We start from the raw sequence: 20,950 nt of genomic DNA, 5'->3' as shown, positions 1-20,950 counted from the left end.
AGCCCATCTGTAAATAGCCCATACAATTCCCTCATCCCCATACTGTTTTTTTTTCTTCTCCTTTGCACCCCAGTATCTCTACTTGCACATTCATCTTCTGCACATCTATCACTCCAGTGTTTAAATTGCTAAATTGTAATTATTTTGCCACTATGGCCTATTTATTGCCTTACCTCCCTTATCTTCCCTCATTTGCACACACTGTACATAGACTTTATTTTCTATTGTGTTATTGACTGTATATTTGTTTATTCCATGTGTAACTCTGTGTCGTTGTTTGTGTCACACTGCTTTGCTTAATCTTGGCCAGGTCGCAGTTGTAAATGAGAACTTGTTCTCAACTAGCCTACCTGGTTAAATAAAGGATACATTTTTTTTTTTTTGAAAAAGTAAAGAGGTTTGAATACTTTCCGAATGCACTGTATAAACCAAGGGCAGGCAACTCTGATCCTGGAGTGCCGCAGGCACTTCAAGTTCTTGATTTAAGGTTGCTACAATATCCCCTTCCTTCGGGAGAGCGTGTCCCAGCAGCCTCTGATGTGCTGGAGATGGCTGTTTAACAGTCAGTGGTGTAGTATAGAATTCAATATAGCACATACATATGAAATGGGTGATGCAATATGTAAACACAATTTAAAAGTGACTAAGATACCGTAGAATAGTGTGGAGTGCAGTTGATACATATGGGATGAGTAATGCTAGATACGGGACATTATTAAAGTGTGATCCATTTTTTTTAAATGGCAAGTGATTCCTAATCTATGTCTATAGGCTGTTGCGCCTTCTTCACCACACTGTCTGTGTGGGTGGACCATTTAAGTTTGTCAGTGATATGTACGCTGAGGAACTTGAAGATTTCCACCTTCTCCACTGCGGTCCCATCGATGTGGATAGGGGGATGCTCCCTCTGCTGTTTCCTGAAGTCCACGATCATCTCCTTATTTTGTTTACGTTGAGTGAGAGGTTGTTTTCCTGGCACCACACTCCCAGGGCCTCACCTCCTCCCTATAGGCTGTTTCATCGTTGTTGGTAATCAAGCCTACTTCTGTTGTGTTGTCTGCAACTTGATGATTGAGTTGGAGGCATGCATGGCAACGCAGTCATGGGTGAACAGGGAGTACAGGAGGGGGCTGAGCACGCACCCTTGTTGGGCCCCGGTGTTGAGGATCAGCGAAAGAGGAGGGGTTGTTTCCTACCTTCACCACCTGGGGGCGACCAGTCAGGAAGTCCAGGACCCAGTTGCACAGGGCAGGGTTCAGATCCAGGGCCTCGAGCTTGATGATGAGCTTGGAGGGTACTATGGTGTTGAATGCTGAGCTGTAGTCAATGAACAGCATTCTTACATAGGTATGCCTCTTATTTAGATGGTACAGGGCAGTGTGCAGTGTGGTGGTGATTGCATCGTCTGTGGATCTATTGGGGCGGTAAGCAAATTTAAGTGGGTCTAGGGTGGCAGGTAAGGTGGAGGTTATGTGATCCTTGACTAGTCTCCCAAAGCACTTCATGATGACAGAGGTGAGTGCTACGGGGCAATAGTCATTTAGTTCAATTAACTTTGCTTTCTTAGGTACAGTGACAATGGTGGCCATCTTGAAGCATGTGGGGACAACAGACTGGGAAAGGGAGAGATTGAATATATCTGTGAACACACCAGCCAGCTGGTCTGCGCATGCTCTGAGGACGCGGCTTGGGATACCATCTGGGCCGGCAGAATTGCGAGGGTTAACACGTTTAAATGTCTTACTCACGTCGACCACGGAGAAGGAGAGCCCGCAGTCCTTGATTGTGGGCCACGTCGGTGGCACTGTATTATCCTCAAAGAGAGCGAAGAAGGTGTTCAGCCTGTCCGGAAGCAAGACGTCGGTGTCCGCGACATGGCTGGTTTTCCTTTTATAATCCGTGATTGTCTGTAGACCCTGCCACATACACTACTGTTCGAAAGTTTGGGGTTACTTAGAAATGTCCTTGTTTTTGAAAGAAAAGCACAGTTTTTGTCCATAAAATAACATGAAATTGATCAGAAATACAGTGTAGACATTGTTATTGTTGTAAATTACTATTGTATCTGGAAACGGCAGATTTTTTATGGAATAACTACATAAGTGTACAGAGGCCCATTATCAGCAACCATCACTCCTGTGTTCCAATGGCACGTTGTGTTAGCTAATCCAAGTTTATAATTTTAAAAGGCTAATTGATCATTAGAAAACCCTTTTGCAATTACGTTAGCACAGCTGAAAAGTGTTGTGCTGATTAACCCTTGTGTAGTCTTAACATTCTGTATACTCCCCTTGTCCTACGAGTCAAAAATGACCCGCCTTCACTAAACCCCTAAAATAAAGCAGCTTAATTGAATTTTAAACCACAAATCTATTTTGCATGAAGAAACAACCTGTCATTCATCACAAACTTTGTGAATATCTGGGTTTTCCCCCTTCACAATGCAGATGTAATCAGTGGACACCACTCGTTTTTATTACAACACACCTGTCATAATTGTTTTATTTACTGAAGTAGAGGTTTATTATTATTATTATTATTGCTAAAGGTACTGCATAGGTGTAAATACATTTTTCTTGCAAGAGATAGCACTTGTATAGCCTAAGAAAGTAGCAGAAATGTGCAGCAAATAGTTTTGAATGCATTTTATTGAAGGGAAACAATAACAGTCGTGAACTTTTTTGGCAACATAGTGATATATTGTTATATACTGTACAATGAGGAATTCAACTACAAAATACTACTCTTCTCACATTTTTTAACAATTGCCCCCACCCACAAGGTGTATAAACAACAGCAATAAATAAGAATAAAATAAGATATAGATACAAAACAAAAATGTGAAGAACATAAATCAATCAACTCTAATTATCACATGTAAGACAGTATGCAATTGTGTGTGCATGGACTTTGCAGATGTATTTCTCACATGTGCAGCACATAGTATTTGTTTTACAGTCCTTCTTTGGGGGGCAGAATTGGCATCTCCTCCTCTTGCCTGCCCCAGCTGCAGCCTCAGGTGGATCAGGACAAGATTCAGCCCCCTGAACAGCTTTCACAAGCGCTGCAAAAGGCTGCTGTGCGCGGGAGGCACCCCCTTCTTTGAATGTGTGGGGTGACAAGTGCCTTTCCCAGTGGCTCCAGGAGCACCCTCCTCTTGTTCCACTTATTAGGCATCCAGGAAGGGTTGATCTTGTTCCATATCACAAAGGCATTGTATGAGGACACATCAATGATGTTATAGAAGATGACCAGGGGCCAGCGGGCAGTCATCCTCCTGCAGCTGTAAGTTCCAATCACCTTGTCCAGGTTGTCCACGCCTCCTTTGTTGTGGTTGTAGTCCAGGATGATGGCTGGCTTCCTGTCCTCACGATCACTGATCTCAGCCGTTTTGTGCATTGTGCTCAGGAAGACCACATTCTTGTTCCTCTTTGGGAGGTAAGAAACTAGAGTGGTGGTGGGGGTGAAGGCAAACTTTGATAAGAAGGCCTCTCTCCCCCTTGTTGTGAGGAGTGCAGGGGGGAGCTCAGGCTTGTTCTTTCTAACTGTGCCGTCCATGGTGATCGTCCTCTTCAGGACCTGCTGGCTGAGTTCATAAGAGGTGAAGAAATTGTCACACGTGACATTGTGCCCCCTCAGTCCATCTGTCACATCAAGCACAACCCGCATCCCCTGGTTCTTCTCCGGGTCTCCACCGGTCGGCTTCCCTGTGTAGACTTGCATCTTCCCAGCGTAGCTGGATTTTGCGTCACAGGACACTCGTACATTTTGCCGGAATTATGCCTGAATCTATGCTATCGTGCCCAGAAACCTGCTCCTTTTACTCTCTGTTCTGAACGTGCTAGACGGCCAGTTCTTATAGCCTTTAGCCGTACCCTTATCCTACTTCTCCTCTGTTCCTCTGGTGATGTAGAGGTTAATCCAGGACCTGCAGTGCCTAGCTCCACTCCTACTCCCCAGGTGCTCTCATTGTTGACTTCTGTAACCGTAAAAGCCTTGGTTTCATGCATGTTAACATTAGAAGCCTACTCCCTAAGTTTGCTTTATTCACTGCTTTAGCACACTCTGCCAACCCGGATGTCTTAGCAGTGTCTGAATCCTGGCTTAGGAAAACCATCAAAAACCCTGAAATTTCCATCCATAACAATAAAATTTTCCGCCAAGATAGAACTGCCAAAGGGGGCGGTGTTGTAATCTACTGCAGAGATAGCCTGCAGAGTTCTGTCTTACTATCCAGGTCTGTACCCAAACAATTCGAGCTTCTACTTCTAAAAATGTACCTTTCCACAAACAAGTCTCTCACCGTTACTGCTTGCTATAGACCACCCTCTGCCCCCAGCTGTGTCCTGGACACCATATGTGAATTGATTGCCCCCCATTTATCTTCTGAGCTTGTGCTGCTAGGTGACCTAAACTGGGACATGCTTAACACCCCGGCCACCCTACAATCTAAGCTTGATGCCCTCAACCTCACACAAATGATCAATGAACCTACCAGGTACAACCCCAAATCCGTAAACACGGGCACCCTCATAGATATCATCCAAACTAACTCGCCCTCCAAATACACCTCTGCTGTTTTCAACCAAGATCTCAGCGATCACTAACTCATTGCCTGCATCCGTAATGGGTCTGCGGTCAAACCACCACCCCTCATCACTGTCAAACGCTCCCTAAAAACACTTCAGCGAACAGGCCTTTCTAATCGACCTGGCCGGGGTATCCTGGAATGGCATTGACCTCATCCCGTCAGTAGAGGATGCCTGGTTATTCTTTAAAAGTCCCTTCCTTACCATCTTAAATAAGCATACTCCGTTCAAAAAAGGTAGAACCAGGAATAGATATAGCCCTTGGTTCACTCCAGATCTGTCTGCCCTTGACCAGCACAAAAACATCCTGTGGCGTTCTGCATTAGCATCGAATAGCCCCCGTGATATGCAACTTTTCAGAGAAGTTAGGAACCAATATACACAGGCAGTTAGGAAAGCTAAGGCTAGCTTTTTCAAACAGAAATTTGCATCCTGTAGTACAAACTCCAAAATGTTCTGGGACACTAAAGTCCACGGAGAATAAGAGCACCTCCTCCCAGCTGCCCACTGCACTGAGGCTAGGAAACACTGTCACCACCGATAAATCCACTAAAATTGAGGCAGGCCATGCTTTCTACCTGGCTACCCCTACCCCGGTCAACTGCCTGGCACCCTCCACAGCAACCCGCCCAAGCCCGCACCATTTCTCCTTCACCCAAATCCAGATAGCTGATGTTCTGAAAGAGCAGCAAAATCTGGACCCCTACAAATCAACCGGGCTAGACAATCTGGACCCTTTCTTTCTAAAATGATCTGCCAAAATTGTTGCAACCCCTATTACTAGCCTGTTCAACCTCTCTTTCGTATCGTCTGAGATTACCAGTGATTGGAAAGCTGCCGCGGTCATCCCCCTCTTCAAAGGGGGAGACACTCTAGACCCAAACTGCTACAGACCTATATCTATCCTTCCCTGCCTTTCTAAGGTCTTCGAAAGCCAGGTTAACAAACAGATTACCGACCATTTAGAATCCCACCGTACCTTCTCTGCTATCCAATCTGGTTTCAGAGCTGGTCATGGGTGCACCTCAGCCACGCTCGAGGTCCTAAACGATATCATAACCGCCATCGATAAAAGACAGTACTGTGCAGCCGTCTTCATCGACCTGGCCAAGGCTTTCGACTCTGTCAATCATCACATTCTTATCGGCAGACTAAACAGCCTTGGTTTCTCAAATGACTGCCTCGCCTGGTTCACCAACTACTTCTCAGATAGAGTTCAGTGTGTCAAATCGGAGGCCCTGTTGTCCGGACCAGTCTCTATGGGGGTGCCACAGGGTTCAATTCTCGGGCCGACTCTCTCCTCTGTATACATCAATGATGTCGCTCTCGCTGCTGGTGATTCTTTGATCCACCTCTACGCAGACAACACCATTCTGTATACTTCTGGCCCTTCTTTGGACACTATGTTAACTAACATCCAGATGAGCTTCAATGCCATACAACTCTCCTTCCGCGGCCTCCAACTGCTCTTAAATACAAGTAAAACTAAATGCATGCTCTTCAACCGATCGCTGCCCACACCTGCCCGCCCGCCCGTCCAGCATCACTACTCTGGACTGTTCTGACTTAGAATATGTGGACAACTACAAATACCTAGGTGTCTGGTTAGACTGTAAACTCTCCTTCCAGACTCACATTAAGCATCTCCAATCCAAAATTAAATCTAGAATCGGCTTCCTATTTCGCAACAAAGCATCCTTCACTCATGCTGCCAAACATACCCTCATCAAACTGACCATCCTACCGATCCTCGACTTCAGCGATGTCATTTACAAAATAGCCCCTAACACTCTACTCAACAAATTGGATGCAGTCTATCACAGTGCCATCCGTTTTGTCACCAAAGCCCCATATACTACCCACCACTGCGACCTGTACGCTCCCGTTGGCTGGCCCTCGTTTCATACTCGTTGCCAAACCCACTGGCTTCAGGTCATCTACAAGTCTCTGATAGGTAAGGCCCCTCCTTATCTCAGCTCACTGGTCACCATAGCAGCACCGACCCGTAGCACGCGCTCCAGCAGGTATATCTCTCTAGTCACCCCCAAAGCCAATTCCTACTTTGGCCGCCTTTCTTTCCAGTTCTCTGCTGCCAATGACTGAAATGAATTGCAAAAATCACTGAAACTGGAGACTCATATCTCCCTCACTAGCTTTAAGCACAAGCTGTCTGAGCAGCTCACAGGTCACTGCACCTGTACATAGCCCATCTGTAAATAGCTCATCCAACTACCTCATCCCCATACTGTATTTGTTTATTTATCTTGCTCCTTTGCACCCCAGTATCTCTACTTGCACATTCATCTTCTGCACATCAATCACTCTAGTGTCTAATTGGTATATTGTAATTACTTTGCCACCATGGCCTATTTATTGCCTTACCTCCCTTATCTTACCTCATTTGCACACACTGTATATAGATTTTCTTCAACTGTATTATTGACTGTATGTTTTGTTTATTCCATGTGTAACTCTGTTTTGATGTATGTGTCGAACTGCTTTGCTTTATTCTTGGCCAGGTCACTGTTGTAAATGAGAACTTGTTCTCAACTTGCCTACCTGGCTAAATAAAGGTGAAAAAAATCATTTTTTATAAGAATATCTTGATGCCATACTTTGCTGGCTTGCTGGGCATATACTGCCGGATAAGAGGCAACTCCGGGATGCTGGCCTTCTAGGCAGAATTGCAAAGAAAAAGCCATATCTCAGACTGGCCAATAAAAAGAAAAGATGACGATGGGCAAAATAACACAGACACTGGACAGAGGTACTCTGCCTAGAAGGCCAGCATCCCGGGGTCACCTCTTCACTGTTGACGTTGAAACTAGTGTTTTGCGGGTACTATTTAATGAAGCTGCCAGTTGAGGACTTGTGAGGCGTCTGTTTCTCAAACTAGACACTCTAATGTACTTGTCCTCTTGCTCAGTTGTGCACCGGGGCCTCCCACTCCTCTTTCTATTCTGGTTAGAGCCAGTTTGCTCAGTTCTGTGAATGGAGTAGTACACAGTGTTGTACGAGATGTTCAGTTTCTTGGCAATTTCTCGCATGAAATAGCCTTCATTTCTCAGAACAAGAATAGACTGACGAGATTCAGAAGAAAGTGCTTGTTTCTGGCCATTTTGAGCCAGTGATCGAAACCACAAATGCTGATGCTCCAGATACTCAACTAGTCTAAAGAAGGCCCGTTTTATTGCTTCTTTTATTAGGTTTTCTAATGATCAACTTGGATTAGCTAACACAACGTGCCATTGGAACACAGGAGTGATGGAGGCAATAATGGGCCTCTGTACGCCTATGTAGACATTCCATAAAAAATCTGCCATTTCCAGCTACAATAGTTATTTACAACATTAACAATATCTACACTGTATTTCTGATCAATTTGATGATATTTTAATGGACAAAACATGTGCTTTTCTTTCAAAAACAAGGACATTTCTAAGTAACCCCAAACTTTTGAACAGTAGTGTACGTCTCATGTCTGAGCCGTTGAACTGGGACTCAACTTTGTCCCTGTACCGACGTTTAGCCTGCTTGATTGCTTTACGGAAGGAATAGCTGTAACGAATGTCGTCGGGAGAAGGAGAAGAGGACCAAGGTCCAGCGTGGTAAGTATTCATAATACTTTTAATAAATACAAACACTTGAACAAAAACAACAAAGCGACAAACGAACAGTTCTGCAAGGTACAAAACACAAAACACAAAACAACTACCCACAAACACAGGTGGGAACAGGCTACCTAAGTATGGTTCTCAATCAGAGACAACGATAGACAGCTTCCTCTGATTGAGAACCACACACGGCCAAACACAAAGAAATAGACAACATAGAACACCAGACATAGAATGCCCACCCCAACTCACGCCCTGACCAAACCAAAATAGAGACATAAAAAAGGAACTAAGGTCAGGGCGTGACAATAGCTATTCTGTTTGTATTCTTCCATATTACCAGTCTTCTTGCCCTGGTTAAATGCAGTGGTTTGGTCTGCTAATATGTAATGCAAAAATGTATGAAAACAGGAGACGATGTAAGTAATTTAAAATCTTTAGAAACTATGAGAATAGAAATGTTCAGAACTTTTGTGAAACATCACAGCACGTTCAAAAATATATGGCAGATAGAAATCAAAACTGGATGGTGTTCAGAGATAGATGGGAGGGGTTGAGTGGAGCTGAAGGGTGGAACTAAAAATAACAAGATAACTAATGTAAAATATTCTGTGTCCGTAAAATGTATATAGGTTCAGAACTTTTGTGAAACAGCACAGTTGAAAAATATATGGCAAATAGAAATCTTTAATGCTTCAGCAATACAGATGGAATAGAGCCCTAATACTTTATTTATATGTATACTAAATAGTAAAAGTGGGTGGTGTGTTGGGGGGTCTGAAGAACAGGATCTGAACAACAGGTCTGAAGAAGAACATCCAGTCCTCTGACATAACCTGGCTGTAGGATCACCTGTGAATGGGGGGGATAAGTTAATGCTAAGAACATAAATACACATTTGCTTATTCCTGTGTGCATGCGTGCGTGAGTGTGTGCATGTGGTAGACTGGACTTACTCAGCAGAGTCCTCCAGCCGTTTAATGACCTTGACGGTACTCTGCCTCTGCATTGGTGCTCTCCGAGCGTTGGTCGGTGTCTTCTGTCCTGCTCTGCTCCATCTACTGGTTTTAGTGTAGCTGCGTGAGGCCTCCTCCAGGCCTCTCCTAAATCTGCTGGAGAACAGATCCACCTGCTGGCGGCCTAGAAACTGCAGCAGCATCTCCCACAGCGCCTTAGACAGCTCACCGGCCGCAAGCTTGACCAGATTCCCGCGGAAGTATCTCAGCTGCTCTTCGGAAGGTGCTCTTCTACCTCTCCGGGTCCCCTGGGCCCGTCTGTGATCCGTGAGGAGACGGCAGAGGTCCTTGATGAAGTCATCAGCGGTGGCCATGAGTGCGTCGGGAGCGTTGCACTGGAATGCCCCTTCATACTCCTGCTTCATGATCGCAGTGATGCCCTTTCCTTCTTCCCCCCGCAGCTGTTCAACCACCCTGTGACCCACTGACCCCATCAGCTCCAGCAGCATCTTTGGCTGTTTCCTCCCTGTAATCTGGCTCTCCAGAGCCCGTGTAACCAGCTCCATGAATACGTCTATCAGGTAGGCATTGTACTCTGGTAGAACACTGTAACAGCTGGTGACGCTGTTATCCTCCATCGGCTCATAGTGTCTCACCATGTCTCTTATGAGATTGCTCAGGGGCTCACTTTCAATACTCCTCTCCATGATGCAGAGTGAGTTTTCCTGGATTGACTTGCTCACAGAGTCACAGATCTCCTTCAAGTCTATCTGCTCTTCATTTTTCAGTCCATATTCACCAATTAGTTTGGAGACATCGTCAACTGTGCATCTCAGGGGAACCTCCAGATTCTTATTCATCATAGATTTCAGGAAGCTTGCAGTGTTCTGCAACTTCTCAAGCGTCCCAACCTTTCTCTCCTTTGGGAGCTGGAGTACTTTTCTGACTTCATTCTGGACCGCCTCGAAAACCACAAAGTTGTTGATGAAAGATGCAGTCTTGTCTCTCATCCAGGTATTCCAGTTCAACTCTCCCGTCTTCATGACCCTGATTCCAGTCATGATGTCGCGGAGGCCCTGCTTCCCCAGGACTCCCAGGCTGTTCTCACTGACTCCTAACCCCAGTGAAGCAACTATGCCCATCTCCACATCACCAAGGATCAGGCCTCCAATGAGCTCCACCACACCCAAGAATATCACCACCAGGCCCTTCCAGCAGAAGCACACCATGTCCCTTGTGCCGAACACCCTCTCCAGGCCCATCTGATGGAGCCAGAACATCTCTCTTTGGTCCACTGGGCTGGGGCTCTTCATCAGAGAGAAGACAGTGTACAGCTCCATCTTCTTGCTGTTCGCTCTGATCACCGCCTCAATGTTCTGTCGGAAGAATAACCACATCTGCAACTTGGCTGTGATCTGCTCTTGCAAAGAGTTGACAGCCCCTCTAGTGCACCTTGTGGTTCCTACCTTCTCTTGTTTCTGCTCTTCCTTAGCCTCCTCCTCAGCCCCCTTCTCACTGTTTTCTGTTTGCCTGTCCACACCAGGTAACTCCAACCCCACACTGATATCTGGCTGTGACTCCTCGCTTCCTCTATCAGACAGCAGGAAGAAGATGGTCTGACACTGGCTGATGAAAAGATCCACTGACTCACAGGCCTTATTCAAGTCCTCTATGACACCTTCAGTTTGCCCAAGTTGATTGTCTGTTTTATGTTTAACATAAGCACGGTAGTAGTAAGCAATGGCTGCCCAGTCACTGTCTAACTCAATTGCTTTGGTGTAGAGCTCCTTACTATGTTTGTAGTCCTTCTTGAAGAGCATTTTGTTTCCAATTTTGATGTAGTGATATATACTGGAGCATTGAGGGTTTCTTTTTTGTAGTTGCCCGTAGGTTTTCTTCATGTCGGTCCTCAATTTCTCCTTCAGTTGTTCTGGGTTATTTTTTTTTATCTCCTCAGACATCCGCAGGTACCAGAGGCCCCAGTACTCATTCAATATGGCCACTTCCACCTTCTGCTCTGCTTTATCTTTGGTTTTATTGTAAACTTCCTCTTGTATAATCCTGCAGTATTCTGAGAAAAGCTCCTCTCTCTGTAAGATTCTAGGGATGTCATTCTTCAGAACCTGTGACACTCTCTCTGCTGACACGTGGTCCCGCGTCCGCCTGGCATCCAGCAGCTGTAGAGGGCCAGGGCTCGGAGATGTCTGCAGCCGGTCGTACACTCGCCTGGGGAGGTGGGTGGAGCAGGCCAGCAGTTGAGCGGACCCAGGCTTTCCCTGACGGGCGGTGCGTCCGAACGCCTGCTGCTCAACACGGTCATTGCCAGGAAGGAAGGTCAACACCACAAACAAGCCCCCGGCACTCAGCACCTTCTTAGACACCTGCAGGTCTGTGCCACGCCCTGCCAGGTTGGTGGCTACTATGACATCACCGGGTTGGAGTTCTTGCCCTGTGATGTTGGTGTTGTCCTCGCTGTCATCTGTGTAGATCTTCAGGGTCCTGATCTCACTGGGTCGTTGCTGTTTCCTCTTGTCCAGAGCTGTATGGATGTTCTGGGCCTGTTTAATTGTCTCACAGATGACTAACGCAGCCCTCCCGTCCCTGTATCGAGTCTTTCGCGTCTGCTGCAATACCACAACACATATCTTTTCTGTCCACTGATCCTCATCACCCAACATTTCACCCTCCTCTTCAAACAGCTTGGAGTTCAAGAACGTGGGGATCTTGACTGTTGAGAGGCCATCATAGAGCTCATTCAGTGAATTCATCTCACACTGGTTCCCGAGAGTTCCAGTGATTCCAAAGATCTTGCCCTGGTACTTCTTGAAAAAGGAAACATTGGACAGGAAATTGGTGATGACTGTCATGCTGCTCAGCTTGGTCCAGTGTTTCATTTCAAGGAACTGCTGCAAACCATCTCCCCATTTCTTGTTGCGCTCCACCACACCGGTATGCTCAGAGTCCACTGGGCAGATGCCATCTGGGCTAACAATGTATTTCTCCTTCTCCTGCATCTGAAGAGCCTGAAAGGCATTTCGTACCCACAGCCCTAGCTTCTGATTCACAAGATCTTTCAAAAAGCCAGGGATGTGTGTTCTGGTATCTATGCATCTGTTTCCTGTAGCGTTAGGTTCTGTAGATTCTTTGGTCAACAATTCACTGAATGGAAATTTCCCCTTCACTTTCTCCATAGCATCCTTCATTACATCCTGGAGGATGGCCTTTTTTGGTGATACAATTGTTCCTCCGTGACTTGTATCATATTCAGCGTTTTGGGATGGATTGGTAAAGTGAAGATTACTCCTCACTGCCTGCTCCACAGTCTGACACAACATGTCAACATCGTCATACAGAGCGCTGCAATGTCCCTTGTCAAGGAGTAGGAAGGAAGGCTTATCCACATCGCTTCCTTCACAGAGTTTCAGTTGGCCATTACTGTCTTGTGTGTAATATGACAATGTGCCAGACAAGAAGTCTGTAGCCACAGAGAAGAACTTAATCAATGAATCTTGTGTAAAATCCTCACATTTATCAGTCATGCTATCTGGTGAGTCACAGAAGCCAGGGTGAAGAACTGTCTCTGTCTCTGCCTTCTTTAATAGCTCCTGGAGCAGGGCATCGTCGAGGTCAGTGTTGTCATACAATACTTTGTAGAAACGCAGAGAAGGACCTTGGAAGGTTGGGCGGTCTGAGTTAGTGATGAATCTGTACTTGCAGACCATGCTCCATATGGTTGCCAGGATTATGTTGAGGTGTTCCATGCCTGGCATGTCACTGGAAAGATAGCTGGTCTGCACGCCATAGTCTAACAGCAGAGAATCCACCTCGTCCACAATAATGCACTGGAATTGTCTGTCAGGTCTCACGTCCTTCTTCTCAAAGTCCTGTCTGAGGCAGTCTGCAGCAAAGCTCTCCACTGTCCCATACACCACTTGGGCCTCGTAGCACTTTTTACGAGCTTCATCATTGTTTTTGTCAGTGTTGCAGTCGACCGTAATTTTGAGATCATTGTAGAATAGGTGCCACTCATCTGAGTCCCTCTTGGCAAGGACAGGCGAGCTGGACAGGATGTCTACCTTGTTTTCAGCCCATTTGGCTTTGTAAGCTGCAAACATGGCCACCACACAAGACTTCCCCTCCCCAGTACCCAGCTGCAGTAGACGACCAGAGTCAGACAGAACCAGCAGGCACCAGCTGACCATCTGTGTTAGACGAGGAGTTATGGGACTAACAGATTTAACCGATCGACACAGATGTAGTAGTATACATTTCAGATGGTCTGGGTGCTTAGATTCTCCTGTTACAGGAGTGTCTCTTTCACTATGATTTCTTATTTCTTTAACCACATGATCCACAATGTATTTTATTGTTTCACAAACCTTCTCAATCCCCTCAAAGTCACTTGCTTTCTGCAGCTCCCTCAGGATATCATCCAAGCTCTTTTCCCTGTCCATCTGCAGACTGGCTTTCAGCTGAGCAAACAGGCCTGGGCCATCTTCATTTGACAGCAGCTGCTCTGCAAGGGAGGATCCCTCTGCATCTTTGAAACTTGACGGCACCAGGTTAACCTCCATTAACTGTAAAACTTTGAGTGTGGAGGAGAGAGTGAGAGGGGAGCTATCGATCATCTGCTGTTTCAACTGCTTCTGACGGCCAATGGCAGTTAGGATCTTTACTCTGAAGTTTCCAGTTTTCCCCAGCTGTTTAACCAGTAGATGGAAGAGGTCCAGAACTCCGACTCCATCCCAGAGTTTCAATCTCACTAGGGTAGAGAGCACTTTGAGAGAATGTTGAAATAGTTCCATCTGACAGGTTCTTGATGCTGATGACAACATATGTTCGAAACATAGCATCTCAAGCGTATGGGTGAAAGGTGTCTCCCTCTCTTTCTCCACATCTTGTCGTTGGCAATGAATGCATCTCAAGACAATTTCCAGAAGCCTCACAAGATTAAAATCTTTCTTGGAGATTGGCTGTGTAGAAAACTGCTTACAGATTGCTGCTAGCTTGTCTTTGGGTGTGTTTGTCTTGCTGTCTGTGCCTTTGGTGTCTGAAAGAGTGTTAAGAGCAAATAGAAGAATGCTGATCATCTCGGTCTGATGCTTCATACTCGTACTAGCTGCTTTCACAAGAGTCGTTAAAGTGCTCTGAATATGAATGTTGTCTTCGCCTAAGTGCCCAAACTCAATGGTGTTTTCTGGGAGATGTCCCCCAAGAACAAGGCTCTGAGGCTTAAACACTGCTCCCCTCTCCTCCACTTTCTCTACCCACGGCTGGAGCTGCAGGAAGTTATTGATGAAGCCCTCCAGATCTCCAAACAGGACCATCTTGTCTGTGGGAGAGATTTGTGTTGTCACTGTATCAATGTAGAAGGATTTGATGTTCAGATTCCTGTAGAATTCTTCCCATTCCTCCAGTCTGTGGGACGGTGAGTCCATCAGAACTCCTACTACTTTGCTTTGCATTACTTGGAGCACTGTCAACATGGAAGCTATGCAAGAGCTGTCTTGCACCGCTGTCACATATGTCCAAGGCCTTTTTCTTTCTGGGGATGTAGTTAACTCACACAGGGTGAGCATCTGATGGTATGTAGGAGACCAGCCTTTGGAACAGGAAAATGCTCTGTAAAGATCTGTAAGTAGCTTTAACACTTTCTTTTGCTCTGCATGGTCCTCTCTTTGTCTCCAGTCCTTCCTAGTGGACAGAACATTCACCATGAGGTAGCAGAAAATGCCAGACATGACCCAGAGGCCAACAGGGCCAGCATATTCCAGGTTCTTATATAAAAGGACCAGGAGCAGGCTACCAACTATGCTTTGGTCAAGCCAGGTCCATGGGTTGGTGAAGTTGTCACCATTTACTTTTTGATACATTGTATTCACAAGCACCTCTGCCTTACTGGTCTTGTCCAAAGATACAGTGCTTTGTTCCAAGAGCTTGAGTTGGTCTTCCTCCCTTGAATCTAACTGCTTCTCAAGTCTCTGGTGAAGCTCTTTGAGATCAGATTCTTGTTGGATCATGTCCATGACTGAGAGCCCCTGTGGGTTGGTCCAGGTTGGCAGAATGTGGTGTCTCTGTAAAAGCTCCAGCAGCTCCACTGTGTGGCAGGGATCAGGCTGTATCAGTGACAGGGTATATAGCAGACCTAGAGCCTGCTGACCACTCCAGTGTCCTCGGCCTGTTAGCACCAGTAGGGGGGAAGCAACAGAGATATCCAAACCCATTTCCTCCAGAAAACATCTCAGACATTCCCTCTGTACCTCCACCCAAGTATCATCTGTCTCTCTCTCTCTGAGCTTGTCAAGGGAGTGGAGAAGCAGCTCCAGGAATTTCAGTTTGGCATTGCTGTCGTCTGAGATCATTCGGAGTCCCTGCCTTCTCCAGGCGAGCAGGGTGGGAGAGAAGCAGACAAGGTCGCTCAAGGTCTTGACCTTCAGCAAGCTGTACCAGGTGTCAGTCAGAGCTTCAGTGAAGAGGCACTGTCTTGTGGTATTCGTCCCCACTGTGTAACTAACATCATGCACAATGGGCTTCAGGTCAGGCATGCCAACAGGGCGCCCTGCTGCCGTTTGGCTCAATTTAGCGATGATCCGGTCCTGAGCCTGAGACAGAGCATCGGCTCTGGGGAGCCGATCTTGAGACAGCAGACGTTTAAAGGCCTTACAGAGTGCTTGTTGGTGTGGAGCATCAGTCTCATCAGCAGGGCAAGGGGTGGACTCTCTCCCAGCTTCGTCTCCAGGGTTGCTCCCTCCTTCCTCATGGAACACCTCTCTGGTGACTTCCGAGCTCTGCCATCTTTCCTCCTCCATCTGTCTGTCTGCCACACACAGCTCTCTGGCCGCCTCCAGTGCTTCCCTCAGCTCTTGCTCCAGCTCGTCCTTTCCTCTCACTGGATCTTTCCTGTCCAACTGTTTAGTGTGACACTCTGCACACAGTATAGCCTCATTTTGTCCCTTTACAGCCTCTGGTCCTTTGGCTTTCTTTGTCTTTGTTTTTGAGTCTTTTTTGTCGCAGGGTAATTCCTCCCACTTTTCAATGGTCTGGTTGCATGTGTGACAACAAAGAGATTTGGTCTCTGTGCCACCCATTTTTTCCCCGAAGATGTCTCTCGATATATTCGAAGTGGATGACCTGGAAGAAACAAGATATGTGTTATTGAATATGGCCAGGTTTAAGAGAGACATTGCTGTTAAGGAAACCATAATTATGTTATCACTAAGTTGTTGTTTTACCAGAAATGTCTGCAATCAATGGGACAATTTAAGTGCAAAGCACCACCAAGGGGAAACACACAGTTCCTGGTGGAAATATTTACACCCTTATACAGTTTTCACATATTGATACATATCACTTTTTCAAAGTGAACGAGCAAATATGGTAGCCTGCTGAGGCCTGCTGCTATCACATTGATTATGTGCATATACTCCGTGTGAGTGCAATGTCTTGCAGTGCGCGTATCTGCACTTTATCCTGCTACTCGTGGCAACGGCATATCTTAAGTTTATGATTCCTATGTGGAATTTTCTGTCAGCAGTTTGGGAGATATGGGTGAGATTTTATACTCTGCACATGTTTTATATCTCTCTGTGTGTAGAGTGTCATTAAACTGTTATCTCTTCTAGTTCATGGGTCATTATAGTTTACTTTCACTCTCTGAAGGTAGTCTGTAGGTTTCAGTTAGATGGTTGTTTCTGTCCCACTCAAAGTAGTTTTTTCAAAGGACAAAACAAAACACTTTATTGATAACATAATCTACCAATGGCTTTCAGGTTAAATTACTATAAAATGTTAATGTCACTGTCACGTTCGTCGTAATGAGGAAGAGAGGAGGACCAAGGTGCAGCGTGAAGTGAATACATTCTTCTATTTATTTAAGAAGAAACACTAACCAAACTAACACAAAACAACAAAACGAACGTGACGCTATATATAACAGTGCAGACACAGGCAACTAACACATAGACAATAACCCACAACCCACAATACAAAACAGGCTACCTAAATATGGTTCCCAATCAGAGACAACGCAAAACACCTGTCTCTGATTGAGAACCATATCAGGCCAAACACATAGAAATAGACAAACCAGACATACAACATAGAATGCCCACTCAGATCACACCCTGACCAAACAAAACATAAAACATACAAAGCAAACTATGGTCAGGGTGTGACAGTCACCAACCCCTTGAAGTTTGAAGACAAAGTACATGTACCGTACATAAAAGAGGGAGACTCTATTACTGAACATGCATGACACCTGACATGCCGCTATATTAAATAAAATTTTATTTGTCACATGCGCCGAATACAACAGGTGTAGTATATCTTACCGTGAAATTCGTACTAACCATAACCAACAATGCAGTTCAAGAAATAGAATTAAGAATACATTTACTAAATAAACTAAAGTGAAAAATAAAATAAAAATAAACACAATAAAATAACAATACAGAGTCTATACACACAGGGTACAGATGCGGGGGTACAGGTTTGTCGAGGTAATTTGTACATGCAGGTAGGGGTTAAGTGACTATGCATAGATAATAAGCTACAGCGAGTAGCAACAGTGTAAAAAAGGGAGGGGGTGTCAATGTAAATAGTCCAGGTGGCCATTTGATTAATTGTTCAGCAGTCTTATGGCTTGGGTGTAGAAGCAGTTAAGGAGCCTTTTAGACCTACACTTGGCGCTCCAGTACCACTTGTAGCAGAGAGAACAGTCTATGACTTGGGTGACTGGAGTCTTTGTCCACTCAAGGGCATTCAGAGACTTATCCCGAAGCCACTCCTGAGTTGTCTTGGCTGTGTGCTTAGGGTCGTTGTCCTGTTGGAAGATGAACCTTCGCCACAGTCTGAGGTCCTGAGCACTCTGGAGCAGGTTTTCATCAAGGATCTCTCTGTACTTTGCTCCGTTCATCTTTCCCTCGATCCTGACTAGTCTCCCAGTCCCTGCCACTAAAAAACATCCCCACAGCATGATGCTGCCACAACCATGCTTAAACGTAGGGAGGGTGCCAGGTTTCCTCCAGATGTGACACTTGGCATTCAGGCCAAAGAGTTCAATCTTGGTTTCATCAGACCAGAGAATCTTGTTTCTCATGGTCAGAGTCCTTTAGGTGCCTTTTGGCAAACTGCAAGCGGGCTGACATGTGCCTTTTACTGAGGAGTGGCTTCCGTCTGGGCACTGTACCATAAAGGCCTGATTGGTGGGGTGCTGCAGAGATGGTTGTCCTTCTGGAAGGTTCTCCCATTTCCACAGAGGAACTCTGGAGCTCTGTCAGAGTGACCATCAGGTTCTTGGTCACCTCCCTGACCAAGGCCCTTCTCCCCCGATTGCTCAGTTTGGCCGGGTGGCCAGCTTTAGGAAGAGTCTTGGTGGTTCCAAACTTCTTCAATTTAAGAATGATGGAGGCCACTGTGTTCTTGGGGACTTTCAATGCTGCAGAATTTTTTTGGTACCCTTCCCCAGATCTGTGCCTCGACACAATCCTGTTTCGGCGCTCTACGGACAATTCCTTCTACCTCGTGGCTTGGTTTTTGCTCTGACATGTATTGTCAACTGTGGGACCTTATATAAACAGGTGTGTGCCTTTCCAAATGATGTCCAATCAATTGAATCTACCACAGGTGGACTCCAATCAAGTTGTATAAACATCTCAAAGATGATCAATGGAAACAGGATGCACCTGAGCTCAATTTCGAGTCTCATAGCAAAGGATCTGAATACTTATGTAAATAAGATATTTCTGTTTTTTATTTTTAATACATATGCAAAAATGTCTAAAAACCTGTTTTCACTTTGGGGTATTGTGTGTATATTGATCAGGAAAACATTTTATTTAATACATTTGTGAAAAAGACTAACGTAACAAAAAGTCAAGCGGTCTGAATACTTTCCGAATGCACTGTATATCATCGGTGGCCACAATAAATACCACCCTGCATACCACTGCTGGCTTGCTTCTGAAGCTAAGCAGGGTTGGTCCTGGTCAGTCCCTGGATGGGAGACCTGATGCTGCTGGAAGTGGTGTTGGAGGGTCAGTAGGAGGCACTCTTTCCTCTGGTCTAAAAAATATCCCAATGACCCAGGGCAGTGATTGGGGACACTGTGTAGGGTGCCGTCTTTCGGGTGGGACGTTAAACGGGTGTCCTGACTCTCTGAGGTCATTAAAGATCCCATGGCACTTATCAAAAGAGTAGGGCTGTTAACCCTGGTGTCCTGGCTAAATTCCCAATCTGGCCCTCAAACCATCACGGTCACCTACTAATCCCCAGTTTACGATTGGCTCATTCATCCCCCTCTTCTCCCCTGTAACTATTCCCCAGGTCGTTGCTGTAAATTAGAATGTGTTCTCAGTCAACTTACCTGGTAAAATAATAAATAAATAAAAAGATTGACACAAAAGATTTGGTTCAGGATCACCATCTAACATGTTACAATAAAATATACTGCAGGCAAACGGCATCTGTCAGAGATCTCTGCAGGGCTGGCTCCAGGAATAAGCGACATAAGCGGTTGCTTAGGGCCCCAGGCCTTACTGTTGAGAATTAGAATAGTAAAATGCACGAGCAAGTTTGAAATTTGGTTGTACATCAGCAATTTGTCTTTTGTTATGTCGGTCACTGTCTGTCCCTCAATTAGCCATGTCAGCAAAAACATTTTTGATTGGTAAGTTAGTCTAGCCAGCTATCTAAACATAGTAATCATGGCCGAATACCATCCAGGCACACTGGGCACGTGCCCATGGGACCTGACCTCCATGGGGCCCTTATTGATTCTGTTAATCACTCTCACTCAGAAATCATTGACATGGCATACATAAGTCATGGCAAAATGTGTAGAATTGCAGGAAATTAGCTTTAAACTTGAAAGAAATCCTCTCCACCCCATGGGAATTGGACGGTTGCGGTAGCAGACTGTTCTATTTGCTTTTGGTGAGAGTTGACTTGACCTTGTCAAGATGACCATGTACCAGGTGTCATTTATTCCGATTATAGAACTTTTTGAATTTTGATTTCTGTATGAACGGTGCCCAGACGAGACGAGACAACTTTTCTGAGCCAGCCGAAATCATGCATCAACATCATCAAAAAGCGCAAAAGAACAGTGTACTGTCTACACTTGGTTTGTTGTTTTTATGAAATCCTTTTCATAAAATCCTTTTAAATCATAACTAAAGTTTTTATTGCTACGGATTCCGAGATGCGATTAGCCTTTACAGCTGGGACCTCAAGTTTGTGATCTGTATTCCTGTTAAGTAGCAGTTAGATGCCAGGCATCATTAAAACGGAGCAGGCTAACTCTAGCAGTGCTAGCCCACCGGTGTTTTTATCTACAGCTGGTCACAAATGCTTTAGTTGTGAGATGATTTCCAGGCAATCACAAGATGAGTGTAAGGAGCAACCGAAAAATGGACAGGGATTTGTCTGCCCTAAATGCACCACCATCAAGCAGTTTAGGGAAGAAATCCTCCGCCTGCTTCTCGGCTGCGAGAAAAGGATAACCTGCTTTCTATGTACACCAACCTTGCTGTAGCCCAGGCAAACCGAATCTCAGTTATAAATGCCTCCTATAGCAAAGCTGTCGATGAATCGGGCGGTGTTGATCTGTCCCAATCCAACGGACAGATGTTAAGCTCAACTCCGCGGACCATGGCAGAATGGACACTCACAAAGTGTAGGAGATCGGGGAGGCAGTCTGGCCACCCTTCATCTATCCGAGATGATCCAATCCAGCTATCAAACAGCTTTGGCCTGCTTGAGACCGACCTACCACCCTCCCCCACGGCCA

Source organism: Salvelinus namaycush, chromosome 29 (assembly GCF_016432855.1).
Source record: "Salvelinus namaycush isolate Seneca chromosome 29, SaNama_1.0, whole genome shotgun sequence".
NCBI classification, from domain to species: Eukaryota; Metazoa; Chordata; class Actinopteri; order Salmoniformes; family Salmonidae; genus Salvelinus; species Salvelinus namaycush.
This window is presented reverse-complemented; position numbering follows the sequence as displayed.